The sequence below is a fragment of the Camelus dromedarius genome, chromosome 5, assembly GCF_036321535.1.
Source record: "Camelus dromedarius isolate mCamDro1 chromosome 5, mCamDro1.pat, whole genome shotgun sequence".
Lineage (NCBI taxonomy): Eukaryota > Metazoa > Chordata > Mammalia > Artiodactyla > Camelidae > Camelus > Camelus dromedarius.
The window spans coordinates 32541136-32565703 of NC_087440.1; the positions used below are offsets into that span (position 1 = coordinate 32541136).

Sequence of the window (24568 nt, forward strand, 5' to 3'; positions counted from 1 at the left end):
ACCTAGGACTTTGTGCACAGTAAGCACACGCTCTACCATGGAGCTATACCCTTTCCCCCGCCCCCACATCTTCTTTTTAAAATGCCATTTTAAATATTAGTTGTGCCCTGAAATTTGTTCCAATTCAAACACCAGAAAAGATGCAGAAAAAAGTATGACCCGGCTCTGCCAGCCACAGCATCACATCTTTTCTTCTGACACATTAGTGGGCTCTCCAGTAAGCCCACCACAAACACCTGGATCGAATGCTGGGAAAGGCGAGAGAGGATCCCCCTTCACACTTCATCGGGTACAGAGAAATGAAAGCTGAGAAGGTGCCTGTGGTCAGTTGTTTCGGTGATGTGCCAAACATACGTCACAATTTTTTACTAATCTGCCACATCGGAGAAAGCCAACTGCAACAGAGCAAAGGCTTTTCTGCAAGGTGGAAACTGACATACCACACTTCACTTTCATTAAGAACAATGAATGAACATAAAGTCCACACCAAAGAGGAAACTTTCAGGGAAGAATGATCCAGGGCCAATAATGGGATTTCTTTCCCTGGGGCCTATATTCCACTCAATCTGTGCTCGGTGCTCTGAGGAGAACCCACGTATATAGACTCATCTTCCACCTCCAGCGTGTTGACACTCACATCTAGAGCTGCTGTCCAGACTTCTCTCCCAGCTCTGGACTGCTAATCCTGGTTGACTTCCAGCACCTTCACCTGAATGCTCTGTGGGCACATCAAACTCAAAGGTCCAAAACTGAACTAATTATCTCCACTTCCTCTTCAAACAGGGTTTTCTTGAAAATCCCAGCATTCTCAGATTTAACTTTCACAAACCATGCCTATGTGACCCTGAAAGTCCCTGACATTTTTTTTATTGAAGCAAAATTCACATAACATAAAATTAACCATTAACCATTTTAAAGTGTATAATTCAATGGCATTTAGTATATTCACAGTGTTGTGCAACTATCACTTCTATCTAGTTCCAAGACTTTTTCATCACTCCAAAAGGAAATCTCACACCTGTTAAGCCATCACCTCCCATTTCCCCACCCTTGGAAAACACTAACAACTTTCTATCTCCATGGTTTTGCCCATTCTGGATGTTTAGTGTAGATGGAATCGTGCAATATGTGATATTTTAAGTCTGGCTTCTCTAACTCAGCAGAATGCTTTGAAGGCTCATCCATGCTGTAGCATCAGTACTTCATTCCTTTTTGTGGCTGAATAATGTTCCGTTGTAGGGATATACTGCATTTTGTTTATCCATCCATCAGTTTGAATCCCCACCATCTCTTTAGGCTATCGTGTGTACAAGAATTTCTCAAAATGCTTGTTTTCAGTTATTGTGAGCCTAATACCTAGGAGCAGAATTGCTGGATCATATGATAGTTCTATGTTTAACTTGTTGAGCAACTGCCAAACTGTTTTCTGCAGTGGTCCCACGTTTCATTTACATTGTACATTTCATACTCCCACAGCAACGTAAGAGGGCTCTAATTTTTCCACATCCTTGCCAACAATTATTTTCCTTTTTAAAATTTTTAGTCATCCTAGTGGGCGTGAAGTGGTAGCTCATTGTGGTTTTGATTTGCATCTTCCCTAATAACTAACGACATTGAACATCCCTTCAAGTGCTTGTTTGCCATTGTATATTTTCTCTGGAGAAATGTTTATTCAGCTCCTTTGCTCAGCTTTTATCAAGTCCCCAACTTTTAATGAGACCTGAATTTGAATGTCAGGCTGCAAGCCTCATGTGTGTGGTGGTCACTTAGCCGAATGCCCTGCAGCTGCCTCAGAGGGAGCTTTCTCTTCCATACTTGCTTTTTGTTCTCTTTTCAAGAGAAGGGTAACACAGATGATTAATCAAGGCTCTAGTGAATCTTTTGTCTTGGTCAAGGGCACTCTAATCCACATGGTTAGTTGTCCAAGTTAAAAGTTTGCAGTGATCCTCGATGCCTCTCTCCCTAACCGCCCACATCTGCTCAGTTATCATGTGACATTAGGAAGAGTCAAATTTCTTAACTTTGGAAACAACACTAAAGTTTATGGCGATGTATTCTTGGAAACTAACCTTAATCCTGGTTTCATTTTATATTAATATTTGTATTTTCCCTTTATTTCTAATTCTTCAACTTGAAATTTTGTTATGTGGTACAAAAGTTTTCAAACTGCTTCAAATTTGTTTTTTAAAATCCAAAGTAAAAGTTAAAAAAAAAAGTCACACAGTTTAACTCCTATATGATGATGTAAAAACAAAGCAACTTTTCTGGTTTTGCTAAGCACACATGAAATACATGCTTATTTTGGAAATTTAGAAATTGGACACAAGCAAACCGATAAAAAGAGTAAAATAAAAACTTTCTATAAACTCACCTTTACTGTTAAAATTTTGGGCCTGTATCCTTTCAGTCTTATCTATCACATATCTAGCTACATTATTTAAAATTTTTTTTTACTTTAAAATTTGAAAAGTTTTAGTTCCTTTTAAAAAAATTGAAGCGTAGTTGATTTATAATACTGTGTTAGTTTCTGGTGTACAGCAAAGTGATTCAGTTATACATATATATTTCAGGTTATTTTTCATTATAGGTTATTACAAGATATTGAATATAGTTCCATGTGCTGTATAGTAAATCCTTGTTGTTTATCTATTTTATATGTAGTGGTGTGTATCTGTTAATCTTATACTCCTAATTTATTCCTCCCTCTGTTCCCCTTTGGTAATCATAAGTTTGTTTTCTGTGTTTGTGAAACTGTTTCTTTTTTGCAAATAAATTCATTTGTATTATTTTCTAGATCCTATATATAAGTGATATCAGAGTATAAATATTTGTCTTTCTCTGTCTGACTTATTTCACTCAGTCTGATAATCTCTAGGTCCATCTATGTTGTTGCAAATGGCAATATTCCATTCCTTTTTATGGCTGAGTAGTGTTCCATTGTATATATGTATCTTCTTTACCCATTTATCTGTCGATAGACACTTAGGTTGCTTCCAAGGTTTGGCTATTGTGAATAGTGCTGCTATGAACATTGGGGTGCCTGTATCTTTTCGAATTAGCATTTTCCTCTTTTTTCAGATATATGCCCAGGAGTGGAATTACTCGATCATAGGCTAAGTCTATTTTTAGTTTTTTAAGGAACCTCCATATTGTTTTTCATAGTGGCTGCACCAATTTACATTCCCACCAACAGTGTAGGAGGGTTCCCTTCTCTCCACACCCTCTCTAGCATTTATTTTAGCTACACTATTTTTAATGGAATTTTATTGTAAAATCTTTTCTATAACCTACAATTTTAATATAATATTATATCATGACCTTTCCTCTAGTGATTAACTAGACTAGTGGTTGTAAGATTTTACAGTGATGGATATACCAGTATTTATTCAACCAACTACTTATTTTGGGACAAATTATTTGTATTTTTTCACTGTTTAATTAAAACTTCTGCTATGGGAGGTGTGTATAGCACAGTGGTAGAGCACATACTTAGTATGTACGGAGGTACTGGGTTCAATCCTCAGTACCTCCATGAAAAAAAATTCTGCTATAAACATCCTTATACCTACAATTCTGCTCCATCCGTGATTAAATGTTTCTTGAGTGTACCCATACTGGGTGGTACGTGTCAGTGATGGTGCTTGGTAAACGTTCCTCTGATGGTCGAATGGAAGATTGAAGCTCACAGGCTAGACAGAGGAAGGCTCTCCAGAAGCCGTATCAGGCCTGAAAGAGGCTGTTGAAGAGGAGTTGAGGTTTCACAGGAGAAACGAAAGTAAAATCTGCCCCATGTGGGAGGGAGCTAGATTCAAACTACAAAATCGAGGCCGGAAGCCCAATGAGGTTACCCACCAGGGCCCAGCGGGCGGATTGTCTTCCTTCTCTGGAAATTAGAAGAGGGACTAAAGCAATGCCGTTTATTGAAAGCGCAGCGCCAGGCTAGGCTTGGGTTAAAGGAGAAGGGATGTCGCCCCGATAGCGAGAAGGACGGGTAGAGGGTGCAGGGTCTCTGCCCCACCTCAGCTAGTGGAAGAGCGAGGTCATGAGCAAAAAGCAAAAGCATTCTTTCCCCCAAAACTTTCTGAGAGGCACCGAGGCCCGAGCATAAGTGCTTGGCTGCTGGAATATCAGAGCCCTCTACCGAGGAAAGGCGGTCAAGGTGTTGACATCACTGAAGCACGTGATATTGGGGCTTGGGGGCTTTTAGAACTTCAAAGAAAACGCAGCGTTCTTTTGGTCTCAATGGTCCGAGTCACTCATAACACATTAAAGAAGGTGAGGGCTCGGTGGTGACACCACAGATGTGCCTCGGTGTAGCTTCGCAGGCTGCGTCTGGCTCGGCGGGGACACCTCTGTGTCAGAAGCCAGACAAGCGCAGACGACTCATGGACCGGGGCGTAGGGCCCAACTACAAGCCTGGGGGCGTAGCGTAGAAGGTGTTTCTGGGAAGGATGGCTCTCCTCTGTGTGGCGGGTGCCATCACAGGAGGAGGTGGGGGAGAGGCGCCTGGTGTGAATCACTCACCAGAATCGCCCACCTCCCCCCGCCCCCATGAGTGACCAGAATCAGGAGGCTATTTCCGAGAAAACTCAGCCTCTTTCCTCATTTTGAAGTGAGTGAGGGAAGCCCATTTTCCCCTCCACCCCCATTCCCACTGCCCCCACGCTAGGCATAGTGAGGGTGGGTTCCTGCTGCTGATTTTGAATCAGCTCTAGTAAAGCCCACTAGCATCCCGCTCCAGGTCAAATCAGAGTGTGAATGAGAAGGGGAGAAGGGGAGGGGGGAGGGGGTGGACACTGGGGTCCAGGTCACTGCTGAGGAGGGGTGTCTCTAGAAAATAAATAAACGCTAAGGGAGCTTATGGAGCCACTGATGTGTAAGGAAGGGGACAAATGCAGCCAGTAAAGCCAACAGCCTCTAGGTGTCTGGGTTGGTCCCAGAAAAAGCCTAAAAATGTCCGGAACCGGATGTGGTAGCTTCCTGTTTGACATTTTCACACAGCTCCACAAAGAGCAGCAATGTTTATCAGCCACTGCTGGGAAACAAGCTGCTGGAAAACAAGCTGCTGGACAACAAGCAGCCAGAAAACAAGCCATACCTAGATATCCGTGAGCTTTAAACACTGTATTCACACTTGCTTGCTTAAAATGCACATGCTTGCTTTGTTTTAACGTTTTACGCAGTAGATGACCTATAGCACATATTATGCTAAAGAAAATTTGTGGTGAGCAACCCTTGGATTGACCATAAGGGCGGGAAGGAGGGCATATGTTTCCTGAAGGTAAACAATGGATGGTCCTGGAAAGCCGGATCATCCATTAACAGAACTTTGTTCTGGCATGAAAGCATGCTGTTTAACCCGAGGGAAATGTTTGCTATCTCAAGATGTCCTGGAGGTAATCACAGGGTAGACTCGTAAATCTAAGATACCCTGAGGAGGGTGATTGTTCCTGGAGGGGATAGGCTTGGACTTAATCAATCAATCAGCAAGCAGAACCTAGTGCTTGTCCTATGGAATATCTAAAGCCTCACCTCTTTGATCACAAGTTTTTCTAAAGTTGTATACTCCTAATAAATATGATGTTGACCAGGCTTTTGGCACTCTTGATCCACGAGATCTTGAGTCCCCTGGTCCCATCTTTGCTCTTTACTTTGTGTCTGTTTCTTAAGTCTTCCGTCACCTGTCCTCAGACATGGTCCCAAGCTGCGCTGGATGCAGCAAGCCACAACTGTTTGCTTGAATTTATAAATTGATTTAGGGAGAATTGCCATCTTTAAAACATTAAGTATTTCAAGCTGCAACATTTAGCAATATTTTGGGTTCAAGTAAGCGAAATCTGATTTACAGTCTCACTGAGGCGGGAAGCCCCATAAAAAGACCGGCAGGTCCCCTAGGCAGGGCCGCTGCTCTCCCAGCACCTTCCAGTTCCCTGGCCCAGAGGCTCTATCTCACTCTTTGCCTCTAAAGCGGCTAACTTACACCTAAAATTCTATTGGTTCCCTGAGCTCATTTCTGATTGGTTATTTCCTTCACTCCTGATTGGTTATTACTCTCATTTCTGATTGGTCCACTTCCCTAACTTCTGATTGGTCCATGTGTAGTACTTCATTTGCATGGAGCTCACTCCTGATTGGTTATTTCTCTCACTACTGATTGGTCTATTTCTACAAAGCTTATTCCTGGTTGGTCAACTTGTTATACTTTATTTGCATATGATGTTGCAAAGTGTAAAACTGGCAGCCTATAAAGGCCTGTGTAACCGTACAAATAGGGTCCAGATCTTGAAGTGTTAACTCCTTTGTGCCTGGTGGTGTAATAAACCTGAGTTCTCCAGCTCTCGGAGCTTGTCGGCCGGATCCAGGTTGCTGTCACAACTGAGCTGTAACACCAAGCTGTAACGCATTTTTCCGCAACAGCACAGACAACAATAATGGTTTATGTTTCCCTAATGGTTTATGTTTCCCATATGACAAGCAGTCTGGAGGTGAGTAGTCCAGGGTGGCTGCAGTGACTGCACAATGTCACTCACAAGTTTCTCACAAGTCTTTGCCTTCTATTTGTACGTGTTGATTTTTCATCCCCATCCTTATTGCTTCCATGTCACAAAATGGCTGCAGCTACTCTAGGCATCATATTTAATTTCTAATAAGCAAAAGGAAGAAAGAGGGGTGATGCCTGTTCCAAGAAAGCAAAACAGACAGACAAAAAATAAAGAAGAAACTATTCCAGACATCTGTTTACCTCTCATTGGCCAGAACTTTGTCAAAAATTATGTCTCTCTGCAAGAAAACTTAGCAAAACATACTGCTATCTCCCTCTCTCCCCAAATTTGGGGTTTTGTTAGCAAAAACATAGGTGGTGAATAGACTTCAAATAGGTAATTTGTAGATCTGCTATGTCATCCATCAACATTAAGTTTTTTGAATTTATTCAGCCTTCTTTTATGCCCTTCATAAACGTTTATTATTTTCACCTGCACATATCTTTCTTAGATTTATTCCTAGGAATTCTATAACTTTACTGCTACTGGGTTATTTTAAAAATACATATTCTAAGTGGTTGTATAGAAATTAATTTTTGCATATTGATCATGTCAAGTCTAATTAGTTGTATTAGTTTGTACTCTCTTGGGTCATCTACAGAGAGGTAGATAGTCATATCATTTGTGAAATTTTATTTTGTTTCCTTTTCCAATCCTTGTAACATTTATTCCCTTCTCTTGTCTTACTAAGTTAGGACCTCAAAGACAATTTTGATTAAAAAGAATTCTAGAAAGGTGAAGCTTCTTAGATTATACCATTAAGATATTTGCTATTTTTGGTTGGTTGTTGCAGTCCCCGCAAGAGGGGTGGTTTGTATTAGGACAGTGGCCGTGGAGATGAAGAGAAGGGACTAGATTGTTGAAATATTTAGGAAATAGAATTGTAAGGACTTGTTGATTGACTATATATGTGGGGTGAAGAAAAGGAAGGAATAAATTTTAAAAAAGAAATATTTCACTTTGACATAATTTCAGGATTATAAAAAGGTTGCATGAATAATACAAGAATTCCTGAACACCATTTACCAATATTCTAAATGTCAGTATTTTACTATATTTATTTTTCTCTGAATGTCTCTCTCATTTAAAGGTCGTTTGTAGATACATTGCCTTTTCACATCTAAATTCTTCAGTGTGTTTCCCCCAAAGCAAGGAATTCTCTCTTAAAAACACAGTCCCATTATTAAAATCAGAATTGCTATAATACTATTATATAGTCTACATAACTTATTCCTAGTTCTTTGATTGTTTCAATAATGTCCTTCATAGCAAAAAAAAAAAAAAAAAAAAAAAAAAAAATCCAAGATCATGCATTGCATTTCATCTTGTCACTCTTGAGTTTCCTTTAATCTGGAGCAGTTTCTGAGCTGTCTTTATATTTCATAACCTTGACAGTTTTCAAGAGCACCAGCCAGTTATTTTGTAGAACAGCCCTCAGTTTGGGTTCAATGTTTCTTTGTGATTAGATCCAGATTATGGACTTCTGGCTGGGATATCACAGACATGATGCTGAGTTCTTTTCAGTGCATCACATCAGGAGGCACTTGCCATCAATTAATCCCATTACTCGTAACATTCCCATTGTTGCTTTAATTTGCAGCTTTTCATTAATTGTGACCTTAATTTTATTTACATATGTTTATCTCCCTTGGTGAACTGTCTGTTCATACCCTATGTCCATTTTCCTTTTTATTTATAAGAACTCATTGTTTAAGGATATTAACCTTTTGTTTGACATAAACATTACAAATTGCTAATTGAGAGGATACAGTAAACTAGGAACTTTATCACCAATATCTTACTTAATCCTCACAACAATCCTTTGATACAGCACTGTTACTATTTTCATTTTATAGATGAGAAGCCAAGAAAGTTTAGAAATATTGCCCCATGGGTCAGCCACCCAGGAAAGCCATGATTAAATCCAAATCTGTGTGATACTGTAACTTCAATTCTTCTATGTTTACCATTCTGCATTCTGGGAAAGCTTTTTAATTTTTTAAGAATCCTGGGAAATCTCAGGTAATCCCCAGAGCCCTTCTAAAGTTTATACCACAAGACCAATCATTGAAATTACATCTCAAACGCAGATTTCCTGTATCTAGCCCCTTAGCCTGAGAGGTAGCGTCACACTGATGACCTGGTAGCACTCTACTCTGGTACATCACAGTGCATTGGGGACTTTAAATTCGCAATATAGTGCATGCTCCTATTAGGGCTTGTTGAGGATACAGTGACATCTAGCTGGCACCTAAGGAACTTTATACACTTTATGAAAATAACATGGTGGGTCGATGAAGAATATTGGCTGAGCAAAAGCAACTTGGGAAGGCCTTGAACTCTAACCCCAGGAAGCCACCCCAGCCTCTTTACCTGGGGCACAGAAGGTTCAACAAGGTAGTCAGTGAGGCCTCTTCTGGCTCTGAATTTCTGGAATTCTCCCATTCCCCATAAGAGGCACCTTTTGGTTTCCTTTTTGCTTGCTTGCTTATTTTTTCCCTTTTCCTCCCTCATGCTCTCCGTATTTTCCCTTTTCTCCTCTAATGAACGTTAGGACTGAAAAGGGCTCTCTCTGAAAAATTCCTGCCTGGCCCTGTTACACCCTTACCGAAATGGTCACACGCTGGTGGTCTGGGGACTGCTGTCCTTGATTCACGGTCTAGGAACCCTGATTTATGAATTAGGGGAGAGAAGGAAGGGAAGGGGTCTGGGAACTCGCGATCGCCACGTCTTCAGTCCCTGCGCTCCCCGACTGTCTGCATGGCGCCCTCTCGTGTCCAGACTGAGTTCTTTCACTGTCAAGTCCCGAGCATTTTTTTTTGTTCCCACACGAGGGAGCAATTCAGGGAAAAGAAAGTTTTACTAATAATAGTATGACTGCGTTTCAAGAGAAATATACGTTCTTAAAACTTCGATTATCCAATTTATTAACTGGAAGATCAAAATTAGAACGTGGGAGGGAGTTTTTGTTGCTAAAATATTAATAAGCACATTTGATATAATAGCAACTGAGAGGAAGCGTCTAGTCATTATTTGCCCTCGCACAGCGCTGTAGAGATCCCTACGTGTGCAAATGTTTCATCTTATTTTAGCCCAAAATAGTAGAGACACTGTCTCTAGCTCTGACCTTTCCTCTACGCTCCCCTGGCCTGCCCAAGCTCTCCATATATGTCCAATATGCATAGTGCATGGAACTGTGTGGGGAACAGAACTTTGATTCATTCTCTCCCTCCCAAACCTATTCCTCCCTCCACTCTTCCCGCTTCGGCACTGCCATCCTCTTAGTTGCATTGGTCCAGAGCCTAGGAATCATTCTTGATCCCTCTCTTTCTTGCATCCTACTTTTAATTCATTGGTAATTCCTGTTAGGTCCACCTTCAAAACATATTCCAAATATAACTACTTATCATTGACACAGCTGCTTTGTCCAAGCCACCATTGTCTCCCTCCTGATGACAACAGTAACGTCCTAAATGGTCTGTCTTCTTTTTCTCCCCCTGTCTCCCACTGCCACCCCACCATCTTCCTCTCAAAACAACCAGAGTGATCTTGTAAAACTCCAGGTCGGATCATAGCATGCCACTGTTCAAAATTCTCCAAAATTCTCCCATCTCCTTTAGAATTAAACTCAGAAATCCTTTAGAATTGAACTCAGAAGTCCTCCCATGGCCCACTCTCTGACCTTGTCCTCCTCCATCCTCCCCACTGCTCACTCCCTTCCTGCTACCCTGGCCTTCTTGCTGTTCCTTAAGCCTGTGCCCCTGCTCCTTCCTCTTTCTGGAACAGCACATGTTCAGATCTTAATTCCCTCCTTTACTTTATTTGTATCCTTTATAATATCCTTTGGAATAAAATGGTAATAGTAAGTGAAGTGTTTCCCTGGGTTCTGTGAGCTGTTATAGCAAATTATGAACCTGAGGAGGGGGCCATGGAAACCCCTGGTTTGTAGCCATATCAGCCAGAGATGTGGGTTACCTGGGGACACACTATTGACTGGATGCTGAAGTTGGGGGGACAGTCTTGTGGGACTGAGCCCTTACTCATGGGATCTCACTAACCCTGGGTTGTTAATGTCAGAATGAATTCAATTGTAGGACACCTAGCTGAAATCCACAAAGTTGAAGAATTACTTTGTGTGAAAAACTTACACATTTGGTGTCAGAAGTGCTGTGATTAGAGAAAGAGTTTTCCTTTACTAAGTCAAATGAAAAAAGAATGAGAGGCAGACTTGGAGCTTTTCACTTCTTGCGGTGCAACACTGATAGAGCTCCTGTTGTGTTTGAGACACTGTGCTAGGTTGAAGGGCCATTGAGAAGAAGGTCTTTTCCTATCTCCCAGCTCATCTTCTCTGCCTTTGTGGCTGTAGGGTCCCCTGTCTGCTCCGGTGGGCAGGAGTGGGCAGCTCTGTGTGTATGCCAAGCAACACCATGGCTATGCAGAAGGGCCAGTGTCAGGACAGGGTGGACTGCTCCCTGTTACCTCTGTGTCTCCTTGGCATCCAGGGACCCTGCCTGCATTGGGTTCCTTCTGGTCTCAGAGGACTCAGTTCCTTCCGGTCTCAGAGGACATGTGAACCTCGCTCCTGCAGTATCGGCCCCTGTCCATCCCCAGTATCGTCTTCAACACTGTGAAGTTGGAATGGCCCACACAGGCCACTCTGTGCGTTTCTGATCCCTCTTAGGAGGGTATGGATGGGGAACCACACTGATCCCCTATTACTTCTGTGCTCAATAAACCGCATGTGACCAGGAGTGTCTCTGGAAGTGCGGAAGGGGGCAGGCTGACCTGCATCGCCTTGACAGCAAAGGATGACTGGAGTCAGGGGTCACGTTCAGAGCTGATTAAGTGTGCATGAAACTTCTCCTCCAGACTGCTACCCCTGCGTCACCGTGGGGAGAGTGTGAGACAGAAGGGAAGAGGGAAATGAAAAAGCCACCTGATGGCCTCTTCTTTTTAGCTCTTTTCCAAGCTCTCCTTAAATTTTCAGTCTCTCTCCTTAGTCATTTTTCCTGTCTAATGTTTCAGAATTAGCTAGAAAAGTTCTGTTTTTCCTCTTTCACTAGCATTTTGCTTATACTAGAGTTTATTGAGCTCTAGGGAATGTATGCCCTATAAATAAATAAAAGTATTATTATAATGTAGCTCTTTTCAGAGCATTAGTTGAAGGGTAGAAGTGACATTTTTCTTTATTTGCTTAGAAATGTGTTGCAGTCACAATAGCTCTCCTCCCGCTTTGGATTAATGGCATAATTATTCACACTGGGCAACAGAGATGGAATGAGTTTGAACTTGGCATGAATTAAAACACTAAAATATGCCTCCTGTTCTCTCTTATTGCCTAATTAATTCTGAATTATGAAATTCCCTTTGAGCTGCCCAAAAAGCATGGTCACTGGATTCTGGTGCAATTATTCTTTCTTTACAATAAAAATGAAGTGATTCAATAATTATGGGCTGTTCAAAAAGGGAAGGCTGATTTGAGCATCCTGGGAAGGACAGAGCAAACATCATAAGGGAACTTCCTGGAGGTTTTAGAGTGAAGAACCTTTATGCGATGCACATGTTAGGGTCCCAGAGGAGACAGAACTTTGCATGAACCAGCTTTACCGTGAGGGGAGTTGGAGGGGTTCAGAGCATTAGCCCAAGTCTTTCTGCCAGTCCTGTGCCTTGATGTCTGAAATTTCCACTCTGAAGGCCATGTCTTTAGATTAAGGCATGGTCTGCAGAGGTTCCCAATTTAATATGAATGAGCTGCCCACAGAGAATGGTACAGTCACCTACACAGGGCGAGGAAGACTTGCCATGACATGACCAGCTCAGCCCACACCCTTGTGGACTGCTCCTTTAAGGAGGAAGAGTCACTACTGTGAATTATTGGAAGTCAAGACCCCGGCTGGGCCTTAATAGGTAAGGGATGGGGCGCTGTAACATAAGAAGGGCAAACATAGCCCTTTCTCCCTGCTCTCTCCCACTCTGTGGGGTTGTGTAAGGGGATGCTAGACCACTTGGTTTCTGACCATGCTCTTCCATTGACTTTCTTCCTGAAGTTTTCTAGAGGGATTCAGATCCCAAGGATTAGATTCAGGACTTGAAGGAGAGGCCTGAGCTGTAAGGTCTTAGCCAACCGTTGTTAGGACTTTGAGCGGGAGTATTGGGCACTCGAACAATCTTTTAAATTATTTGTTTTTCCTTGTCTGTGGCTCCCTAAGGAGCCTCAGGGAACTGGGGGGACAAGGATAACTGGCATTGCAGGATCTTCATATTTTTCTTTGGGTTCCTGGAAATGGTATGGTCAAATAATATCAATATAAAATCTGGCAATGTTTATCACTCATGTGAGCATCATTAGTTTCTCATAATACCTTGAAATAAAAGGTGGCTTTCTATTGGATCCTCCCCATCAACATGCAAACATTTTCTCATCTGGAAAACAAAATAAAACAATTTCCTAAACCTCTCAACTCGCTCCTCTTCACATATCTGCTTCCATTTATAGAAAATTTATTTTAAAAATGTCTCTCATACTTACTGCCCCCCGTTCTCACCTCATATTATCTCTAGTTCTTGCCAATTTCCCCCACAGTTCACTGAGGTCATCTTTGTCAAAATCATCAATGTTCTCCCTCTTGCTAAATTTAACGTCGTTTTTCTGTGTTTTTTTCTTTCTTGTACCCTTGGGTGTACTTGACATTATGGACTTCGTCCTTTTTCATAAAGTACTTTTTTTTTTTTTTTTTACTTTTTTGTTAACTTGACCTCTAGGATAGTTCTCTTGTGACTTTCCTCTGATATCTTTGTCCTTGGCTTCTCATTCTGTTTTCCTGGACTCTCCTCTTCCTGGGGCCCAGTCTTTTTCTTTATGCTTATTCCCTAAGTGAGGTTATTGAGTTCTACCGTCTTAAATACGTTACGTATACATTGATGACTCTGTATTATCAACTCTTTCTGCAGTAGCAGATAACTCCAACATCTCAATACTTTACAATAAACATGTATATATAGTTAATGCTACATGAAGGCTGTGGGCCGACTGTGGCTCTGCTTAACTTGCCTGGACTCAGTGTGACTTCTAATTCTAGACGAAGGAGCCCTTTTCCAGACTGTGTTGTTCTTACGGTGGAGGACAGAGCCAGAGAGTACAACAGAAACCATGAAATTACACTTACAGCTTTTCCTCAGACATGCCCATGCCCTCTTAGTTCACTGACCAAATCATATTGGGATCCATATACAGGGACGTATTTTCCCTACAAAGGTGCATAGGTAACTCATGTGATCAAAAATGAGTAAGGATAAATCATCCTATTAGAGGCAGGAGCACATAATTGAGAACAATAATTCCATCCACTGTATTCCATCCTTGATCACATGTATTTACTTCCCTCCTGAATTCATCACGTTCTTGCCCACAGAAACATTAGCCTAAGGGTTGTTTTACATTTCAAATAGTCACAGGCTGGCAGCACTGTCCACAGTGTAACTCTCTCAAACACTTTATCATGGTGTTTGTTTTAATCTGCTTGATTCTGGTGGGATCCATGTTCCAGTAAAACACAGCCACTATTTTTTCCAAGACATACCTCTCTCTCCAAACTTGATTACAGGGATTTTGAGCATACCATGCTTCCATGGGAACATACTCTTTTTTGGGAGGTTGGGGGAGGTAATTAGGTTTATTTATTTACTTTTTTAATGGGAGGTATTGGGGATTGAACCCAGGACCTTGTGTATGCTAAGCACGTGCGCTACCACTGAGCTATACCCTCCCCCATCATGGGAACATACCCTTGATCTCTTTTCCTGGAACCATTTTCCCCAATGGGAAAGAATTACCAGGAACCATCTTAATCCTATCAGAAGTCTTAACATAGGTCTGACAGCAAGACCCTTGGTTTGGTCTTTGCCCTGAGAGGTTGTGTTAAACGGTCTTTCTATTCCAAAGCACCTTTCAGTTTTATCTTTTACAGGTGGGAGGTGAGCACAGTTTCATAGTTCAGCCCTGAGAGCCTGGAATTTTGGAGCTCTCTGTTTTACTTTCCATCCATTGAAACGGGCAAATTCTCTTTGAGCCCATCTCTTGCTCATGTTACCAGGACCTGTGCTTTCAATTTGTCTGCCCAGGCACAACAAGCTCGTTAGAAACATTACCAAACATTTGACCCCTGCGTATCTTAAGTCTTGTTCTTCCTAGCCTCCTGTAAGACTCCACAAGCAGGGTCCACGTGGACACATCAGCCACTTTCCCTTTGTTTCAATAGGATGTGCTCCTCAAACAGACCTGAGAACTGTATCTGTGAAGCACCGAATGGTCTGTCCCTTGATTTTCAGACCTTCTCAGGCAGTACTCCCAGCCTCGTCCCCTAGGCAGCAGCTCCTCACTGCCTTACAGAGCAGAACTCAAGCGAGCCCTTGAAGCTTAATTGATCTGGATGTTTGGAATCAAACTTCATTAGCTCAAATTACTTCAGTTTGCCTAATTTGTTTCTCGATGTGAGCTCTGATAAGCTTGGTTTAACACCTTCTAAACTGTGGTGTTTATCATCATCAATGCCTACTCAAATTACCCCTGCAGATTAATGGACCAGGAGAAAGATGGTTTCAGATGTATGGCTATTTTGGGTGGCTATTTCTACACACACGCACAGAATGCAGGGTCCAAGTCACTACAGAAGTGCGTTTACTTCCATAGGACAGCTCCACTTTTTCAAAATGAAACACAGCCAGAAAAATCCTTCCAATCATTAATGACTTATTTAAGTGTTTTGAGTTGCATAAGCTTTTGAGATGTTTTTTCTATTTATAGGCAGGGATAAATCCATTGCTATGTTTTTCTTCCAATCTGTTAGAGACTTTTGACTAACCTGTGTGTGTTTACGTGTTTACAAATACACATATTTGTGTTTTTGGACAAAATATCCATCTGAAAAGTGGTGGGACTCTCTAAGGACTGTTGACCCATCCCAAGTGCAGAGAAACTTTTGGCATTATTGACAGTCAGACTGAGTCTCTGGAAGGAATTGGCAGCAATGGTGCTTCTAAGGAAGGGTGCAGAGAGGGAGACTTTCTTCTATATCCCCATGTTTCATTGAATGTATTATCTTTTCCAAATTTCCAGTTAATTTCCAAATAAATTAACTACAAATTAAATTCCAAATAAATTAATTTCCAAATAAATTTAAAACAAAAAAATGCATCCCAAATAATCGGTTTCCCCATAGTACTTAGGCCTTTGGCTGCACCACATGTCTCGCTTCTATTTTTATGGAAATCCAAATACATCAATTCCAGTGCATTACAGCAGTAGACAGGTGGGTCCTTCAGAGTTGTAATGACAGTCTGTCCATTGGTTCTTACTTTAACATGGAAATTAGATTGAGGAAGCATGGCCAACATTGAGAATGCAGAGACCTGTTTTAACAACATCTCTCTTACCTAAATAATTTTGTGTCCTTCTCCTGGAATCAGGAACGTACAGACTCATTCTTTACAAATGCTGATAGAGATTATAAGTTCACAGGCAGACTGATAAGGGTCTATCTTTCAGCCCATCCAGGTATCTTTCCACATTGATAAAAATCAGCTTATTTTCCCCATTTCCTTGTACTCCTTAGTGTACCCACTTACACTAGAAATGGACAAAAATAGGAACTTCAGATAATACAGCAAAATCGCCTTTCTTATTTTTTAAGTTATCTAAATCACTGTATTCATTCCTGACTTTGCTTGTGTGCCAAGTATCCCTGGACTGACCATATGGGGTACACAGGACGTCGGGTGTGACTGTGGCCACATCGATGTGCTTACTGTGGTTTAGCCAGCTTGCTAGCTCTCACCCATGGGAAGTAGAAACATCTGTCTCTCTGCCCCCTTTCAAGTTCCACCCACAACTGTTATCTTAAAGAGCCTCAGCAGGTGCGAGTGGTCGAGGGGAGTCACTCTTCTCCTAAGAATCAGTCTTGGAGAAATAGACTCATGGGCATAGAAAACAAACTGTGGTTACCAGTGGGGAAAAGAGGAGGTGGCTATAGATTAGGAATTTGGCATTAACAGATACATTATTATATATAAACTAGATAACTAACAAAGATCTACTTTATAGCAAGGGAACTGTATTCAGTTTCTTGTAATGAACCGTAATAGAAAAGAAACTGAAAATATACATATGTATGTAGGTATATGTATAACTGAATTGCTTTTCTGTACACCTGAAACTAACATGATAAATTGACTACACTTCAATAAAAAATAATTTTAAAAAAGAAAGAAGAAAAATTGGAAGCAACACAGGCTGCTTGGTATGAAGTGTGAACTGCTTCTCACTCCTCCGGGCACCCTCTGTGCTTCATTCACTTCAAGCCTCTGTCCAGGCGCTTCCCCAGGTTAACACGCAGACCCCTGGGGCCACCTGCCCTGCTTCCGGGCCCTTGCTGCCACATCCCATCGTGAATGGAGTGGGAAATAGCCAGCCTCTTGCTTGGGTTTGACGCTCTTACCACGTCCCACAGCAAGGCTGCATAGACCCAGCACCACTACAGTGCTTTTCCTTTTTTTTAAAACACTGCTTTACTGAGATATAATTCATCTATACAATATGCCCGTGTAAAGTGTACATTCAGTTTTTTCTGGTGTATTATATTATTTTTAAACAGTAAAAATATACGTAACAAAATTTTCCATCTCAACAATTTTTAAGTGTACAATTGAAACAGCATTCATTACACTCACAATTTTGTGCAACCATCACCACTATCTATTTCCAAAACTTTAAGAATCACCCCAAAGAGAATCTCTTAGTAATTAAAAAAATGACTCCCTATTTCTCCCTCCTTTAGCCCCTGGTAACCTGTAATCTACTTTCTGTCACTACGGATTTGCCTATTCTAGATATTTCATGTAAGTGGAATTATATATTTATCCTTTTGGGTCTAGAGTCTTTCATTTAGCATCATGTTTTCAAGGTTCATGTATTTTATAGCATGTACTAGAGTGCCATTCCTTTTTATGGTTGAATGATATTCCATTGTATGGACACATCACATGTTGTTAATGCATTCATCTGTTGATGGACACTTGGGTTGTTCCTATCTTTTGGTTATTGTGAATAACGCTGCTGTGAACATTGGTGTACAGGTACCTGGTCTGAATCCTTGCTTTCAGTTCCTCTGGGTAAATGGAATGCTGGGTTGTACGGTTATTCTATATTTAACTTTTTGAGGAACTGCCAAATAGTTTCCCACAGCAGTTCCACCACTGTACATTCCTATGAATAACGCACGAGGGCCAGTGCATTTGCTGTTTTACAAACAGTGCCCCCCACCCGCCACCCCAAGGCAGCAAACTCTGATAGCGCTGCTTGGAAGGGGAAGCTTCAAATGACAGCCAGTAGCCCACTGGTGTTTGCTTCACAGGAGGATGCTCAGAGGCACCCAGTGCCCCATTCTAATCAGGCTTCTACCTATTCCTCCAGTCCAGTCTGTTTGTGCCTGGCCCCTGGTCATTGATACTCTTTGAGTTCTAGTCCCAGAAATCTCTTAAGATTTAATGCATTAAAATCTTCGTCTAAATTCTCCTTTGCCCCCAGTGTCCTTCCTTTGTTCCAACCACCTTGGCCATGTCATTGCTGTGCATTAGGCTCTCCTCCCTTGTCTCAGAGCCCCACTGGGCAGATCCACCAGGAGCTCAGCTTGAGGTCTGCCCATCCTTATGCTAAGGGACCCCATCCAGGAAGGCTGGGACCCTCAGCTTAGCCACATATTGAGGAGAGAATCATGGATGTGCATGGAACAGACTTTTGGGTTCAATAGCCTTAAGATGCCTGCCAGCCCTCAGAACCCATAAACCTCCAGAACTCTATTCATAGCAGGAATATATGCTTCCATGTGGCACTGAACTAAATTAGAGAAAATGCATTGGCTGTGCATGGGCTGAGGAGTAGCTTGATTAATTAGGGGCCTCTGTCACTCATCGCAGTGACTTTCACTGCTCCTGCTGTTGCTGTATGGGAGCATCCAGCTGTTGCAGAGATTTAAGTAGGACCTGTTCCCCTGAAGGAAAACTTCAAGGTCCATTCATTTGCTGAGGGCTAATATCTTCCCCAGGGGTAAAGTGCTAGACTGTCAGCTCCTGAATTTGGAAAGACTGTGTTTACCCAGTCCAAGGAGAGCCTGGGGAAGCTTCCTTGTTCTTGCTTTCTCTGCACCTCCTGGGAAGCAGTTTTGTGTTTCCCGTGATGCCTCTCTTGGTGGGAATGAGGGTGGTGTGGCCTTTGCTCTGCTGGGAAAACTTCTTCACAATAGGAGACAACAGAACAGCCAGCTCTGCTTCAACCTTGCTCTTGTTTTGTTTTTTGTTTTTTAAAACAAATCACTGAGATATTTTGGTCAAGCCACATAGGCTTAAGTCTGGCAGGACTCCACGTGAGATAGAGTCTTTTCACAATCAGCAATTTATTTCATCTTCAGTCCACCTCGAGTGGTGGCAGGACAAAAGCTCTTATCCCCATTTTCTATGAAAAGCACTTGTTCTTTCAGCAAACAAGTGTTTGGAGCTTACCAAGGTTTTCTTCCTAATATGTATTGAGTGCTTTCTATATGCCAGGCACAGGCTACTTGTTACCACATCTAATGTCCCATGTGACCCTGTGAAATAGATGCTGTTAATTAATGCTATTTGGCAGATGAAGAAACAGAAGCATAGACAAGCGATGGGATTCACCCAGGACATTAGGAAAGGGCGGTGCTCAGATCTGAGTGGTGCAGTCTGACTCGGGCACGCAGGCCCTGGGCTGTTCTGCTGTTCTGACGAGCCCGCTGTGAAGCTTACATGCACACAGTCCTTCACTGCAGCTGAGAAAGGCTATGAAGGAAAAGGACAGTGTACAATAAGAAAATAAAGCAGGCGTCCTGACTTAGTCTGGGGAGGGAGGAAAGGCTTCCCCAGGGAAGTAGCACTTAAATGGGAAGTCTGAAGAGGGAGTAGGGGCAAGGCGGGGGTGGGCTGAGGGTGGGAGGGCAGGCAGACCAAGAGAACAGCGTGGGCAAAGGCGGAGGGGAGGGAGGAGGCTGGCACGGACAAGGGCCTGAAAAAGCCTGGTTTCTTGAGTAAGAAACACGGGGAGCAGAGAGAGACGAGGCTGAAGACGTACAGGCAGAGACGCGACTTTGGTTCATAGTGATGATTCCACTGGGTCAATAGCGCCAGTAGTCAACCACAGGGAAGACCTGGGCTGATCAAGCTCACTGTGGCTGCTGTGAGGGGGCGCGGCAAGTGCAGAGGTGGGGAGGTCGTTAGGACACGATTACTATTCCTGATGGTGGAAGAATGAAGATGGAGAGAAACGGGCAGATCAGGGGAACTTTAGGAGGTAAAGTTCGTGGTAACACACACTCAGGGAGTCTCGGTGAATGTCAGCAGGAAGCATGGATTGTAAGGAAACATTTATACGAAGCATTCCGTCACCAATTAATCCAGTGCTAAAGTCATTCATTTTTCATCTGCGAGTGATATTAAACTGTGACAAGAAGGAAAGGTGGACCCTCCCTTCTAGTGCTATTATTTCTTCAAAAGGACAGAGATGCATTCTTCCACACTTGTAGAGGCCTTGGAAATATTCCTTCTAGGGGCCCAGGGGACCATGTAGGTGTTTGGATGACACAGCACAAAGGGAAGAAGCTTTCTAAGTGTATGCCAGCGTGTGTGTCTGTGAGTGTGTGTGTGTGTGTGTGTGTGTGTGTGTGTGTATGGATTGGAAGCCAGTTTGCAAAATCAGATCATGAAACTCCTGAGAGAAGTCCCAGGCATTGTTTCTAGGATGTTGTAACAGCCCATATGAAAGGAAAAAAAAAATCAAATGCTTACTTGAAGTTAAAGGATGTACTTTAAAAATATTACCCAAATGTATTAGATGTTTTGCAATTGGGTGGATATAACCTGGTCTAAGTTTTGTCCTGATTTGGCACTCATCGATTGCTCTGACCTCCAGCTATTATTATTATTATTCTGGCTAGTGATAAAGTGGGTCATCATCTAGTTTTCCAGTAGCCTCACATTTGTGTTGTTCCGAGCATTTCCCTCTAAGTGGTGAAAGGTCACTGGCTGGAGGCCCCAGAACTACCCTGCCTCTGTCCGGCCCCTCCTTGTGGTAGTGATGGCAGCCGTAGAACGAGGCTGAAGTGGCACGTCCTGCTCGGACACCCCCACGTTCCAATGAAAGCCACCTACGTGTGAGGCTTTTGATTCTGCAAAGTAACTAATTATTTGATAAACCAGAAAGGGAGGCAAGCCATTGACTGAAGAAGAAGTACAAATGGGTATTAGTGTCTTTGTCGCCAAGCTATTGCCTCTTGAATGTTGTTGTCCCCAGGTGTGATGGCAACTGACCCATGAGCCAAGGGAGGTTGCCTTGAACCTCACTGCATCGGGCCACTGGACAGAACACTAAGAGGCCCCAAGATGCACAAATACATGGCACAGCAGGTAGAGCCCACCTGACAACTTGAAAGCACCTTATTGAGAGAATCCTTCATTGTGCAATTCCTCCAAATGTGATCTGCTCAATTCCTTAATAAATCACCCTGTACCTCTCAGTGGACAACGTGGACAATATTTACTTGATTTGAATAAATGACTAGCGACATGCAGAAGGAAGCTCCTCTCTAAAGTACATCAATTGATTAATGACTTGGGCAAGAATCACGTTACGGCTCTTTGCTGCATTATTAGTCATTTTATAATAATGGCTTCTTGTCACTTTAAAATGCAATTTTCTTTATGGAAACTCAGTTATAGTCACATGCACCTGGAAATGTTAGCTAGCAAGTGTGTGACTATACCCGCCCCGTGACCATTCGGTGACGTTGGCTTGGCAGGAAAAGTTGACCAAGCTTTTGGACAGGGCACCCTTGAAGAGCAAGGCCCAGGGATAGTGTAGACTTGAGGGCTGGGTTTGCCTTTACATCTTATCCCACCAAAGCCCTTCACATTACGGAGGAGGGAACTGAGGTACAGAAGTGAGGTCAGGGCTGCCCAGCCCACATCGGCACGTGTGCCTTAGATGCCTCTGCTGTGCCTTGTACGGTGCTAGGTGCTGATGGAAACGCATGGCTTTGGTCTCAAGTTTGCCTTCAAGGTGGAGAGAGAAAGTGTCACGTGAGAGCATTAAAGACTTCATGTGGTCGGACACCAAGTGTGAGCAGGGTGGCCCCGGCTGAGTTTCACAGCCGTGCTCCACGTGGGGGGCATTCCACAGGCCAGAGTGCAAGGCGGGGTGAGCTCTGAGGCTGAGCAGAGCAGGGAGGGCATCATCTGTAAAGCGGGGCCACCGAGGGCTTCAGTCTGGGTTTCGTCTGCAAAACTGTCGGGAGGGTCGGAGAGTGACACTTAGAACCATGGCAGCAGTAAGATCAGAAAAGCCCGAAGTTCCTTCCTCACGGGCTTTTCTTCCTCCTCACTCTGGCGGTGTCTTTAGGAACGGGAGGTCGGGCCAGCACAGCTGTGAAGAGAGCACTGGTTTGAGGGCCAGATGGACTCGGATGGGAGTCCCAGCCCTGCCACTTTATCGTTGTATGACCTTGAGCAGATCACCTCGAGTCTCATTTCCTCAGCTGTAAAAATGAAACTAGTAATTAATTAATGACTGCCTCACATGATTTTGTGAAGATCAATTGAGATAATGCCCACAGCCCAGTGTCTGACATAGAGCTATGCTATTATGAGGATCCATTGTTAATATTAATAATTAATAACAAATCAACTATGCTGTTAGCACGTTTGCTGCTAGCAATGAGACAGAGAGGGAGCGAGAGAATGAGAGGGAGGATGTGTGTGTCTTTGTGCTTCCATATACCACGTTCTGGCTATTTTAGCTGTCAAGGAGAGATCTGGATTATGGAATCCAATTGGTTGTACAATGAACAGCTCTTTAAATGGCCCACAACAACAGATGGTGTTAAGGTGGAAACAAGGAACAGCTCATTTGTAAGTAGTCTTGTCAGTTGTTCACCAGTTTCTTTTTCCTAGGCACAGAGAAAGGCTACATTTCCCAGATTCTCACAGGTCAGTTCAGACTACGTGACAGCATTCTGGCCAATAAGATGCGGGAAGCGGTGATGTGCTCCACCTCCAGGATGAGCATAAAACCACCTGTGTGATTCTCTGCTCTCTCCACTCATACTTCCTCTTCCATGGGCACATGTTGCAGAAGGTATGACTACTACATGACTACAAGTGGAAAGAATGCAGGTCCCTTGGTCATTGCTTGTAGTAGACTCACCTCCACAACCACAGTAACATTCAGTGAACTATCACATTACTGAAGGAACTTAGAATACATCCCTTAGATTATTTACTGTCTTTCTTTCTCTTTCTTTCTTTTTTAAACATTTTTTAAATTGAGTTATAGTCATTTTACAATGTTGTGTCAAATTCCAGTGTAGAGCACAATTTTTCAGTTATACATGAACATACATATATTCATTGTCACATTTTTTTTCGCTGTGAGCTACCATAAGATCTTGCATATATTTCCCTGTGCTATACAGTATAATCTTGTTTATCTATTCTACATATGCCTGTCAGTATCTACAAATTTTGAACTCTCAGTCTATCCCTTCCTGCCCTCCCCACTTGGCAACCACAAGTTTGTATTCTATGTCTATGAGTCTCTTTCTGTTTTGTATTTATGTTCTTTTTTTTTTTAGATTCCACATATGAGTGATCTCATATGGTATTTTTCTTTCTCTTTCTGGCTTACTTCACTTAGAATGACATTCTCCAGGGACATCCATATTGCTGCAAATGGCATTATGTTGTCTTTTTTATGGCTGAATAGTATTCCATTGTATAAATATACCACATCTTCTTTATTCAGTCATCTGTTGATGGACATTTAGGCTGTCTCCATGTCTTGGCTATTGTAAATAGTGCTGCTATGAACATTGGGATGCAGGTGTCATTTTGAAGTAGGGTTCCTTCTGGATATATGCTCAGGAGCGGGATTCCTGGGTCATATGGTAAGTCTATTCCTAGTCTTTTGAGGAATCTCCATACTGTTTTCCACAGCGGCTGTATAGATTATTTATTTTCAATGAACCAGTTGTGGTCAGTCGTTCAGTGGTATATTTTTGCTAACTTTTAACCTGTTTACCTGCCCACCAATGAACATTCAAACTCCTCTTTTCTGTTGCAATCCAGAATTGCTTAAGGTAGATGCTAAGGAAATATTTTTATTGGGGTTAAACAATAATCTTTTGTAGTTATCTATTTACTCCTTTACTCAGATCAGATTTAGGAATGATTAGAATTGATGCTGAAGATGGTTTTTCTCTTGTCTCCCAAACCCACTTTTGAGTATTGTGTAAATAAGAAAACTGCAATAGTTGAGAGTTGCCTAGGATACCCTAGTTCTTTGATGGAAGTGTTGGGATGTGCTCTTTCCACTGTGAGGTGCTGCCTCCAGTCATCTAACGGGGTTACTAGGAAGTGGGACTCAAAATTAGAGAGTTCTGTAAGAGAGAAAGCTCCAGGAAATGTCAGGAGAGCAAAGTAGAATCTGGGATTAGGTGGAATTTGAGAATAAGAACAACAAACGAGAGTAGAAACACGGGACTGACTGATCTGCAGGTCATGCTGTAACGAGTTGCTGTTTGTACAGAAAATTATATGTGGGTCTAATTTCTTGCAAAGACCCAGATATTCCCATCAAATCCTTTTGTTATCTTCATAAAGTTTCGAGTTAAAGAATCCCTCTTGGTGCTGTTATATAAATACATATTCAGGAGGGACTCAACTAAGGTGAAGTTTCTTTTCCTTTTAACTGAAGTATAATCAGTTACAATGTGTCAATTTCTGGTGTACAGCACAATGTCCTAGTCATATATATATATATATATATATATATATATATATATATATATATATATATATATATATATACATACATACATACATTCATTTTCATATTCTTTTTCATTAAAGGTTATAACAGATATCAAATATAGTTCCCTGTGCTATACAGAAGAAATTTGTTT

At 42.2% G+C, this 24568-nt stretch overlaps 1 long non-coding RNA gene across 5 annotated transcripts in view; it reads left to right on the forward strand.

Moving 5' to 3' along the window:
* Positions 1–24568, forward strand: part of LOC116153493 (uncharacterized) — a 149983-nt gene that overhangs the window by 31546 nt on the left and 93869 nt on the right. The window lies entirely within an intron of this gene.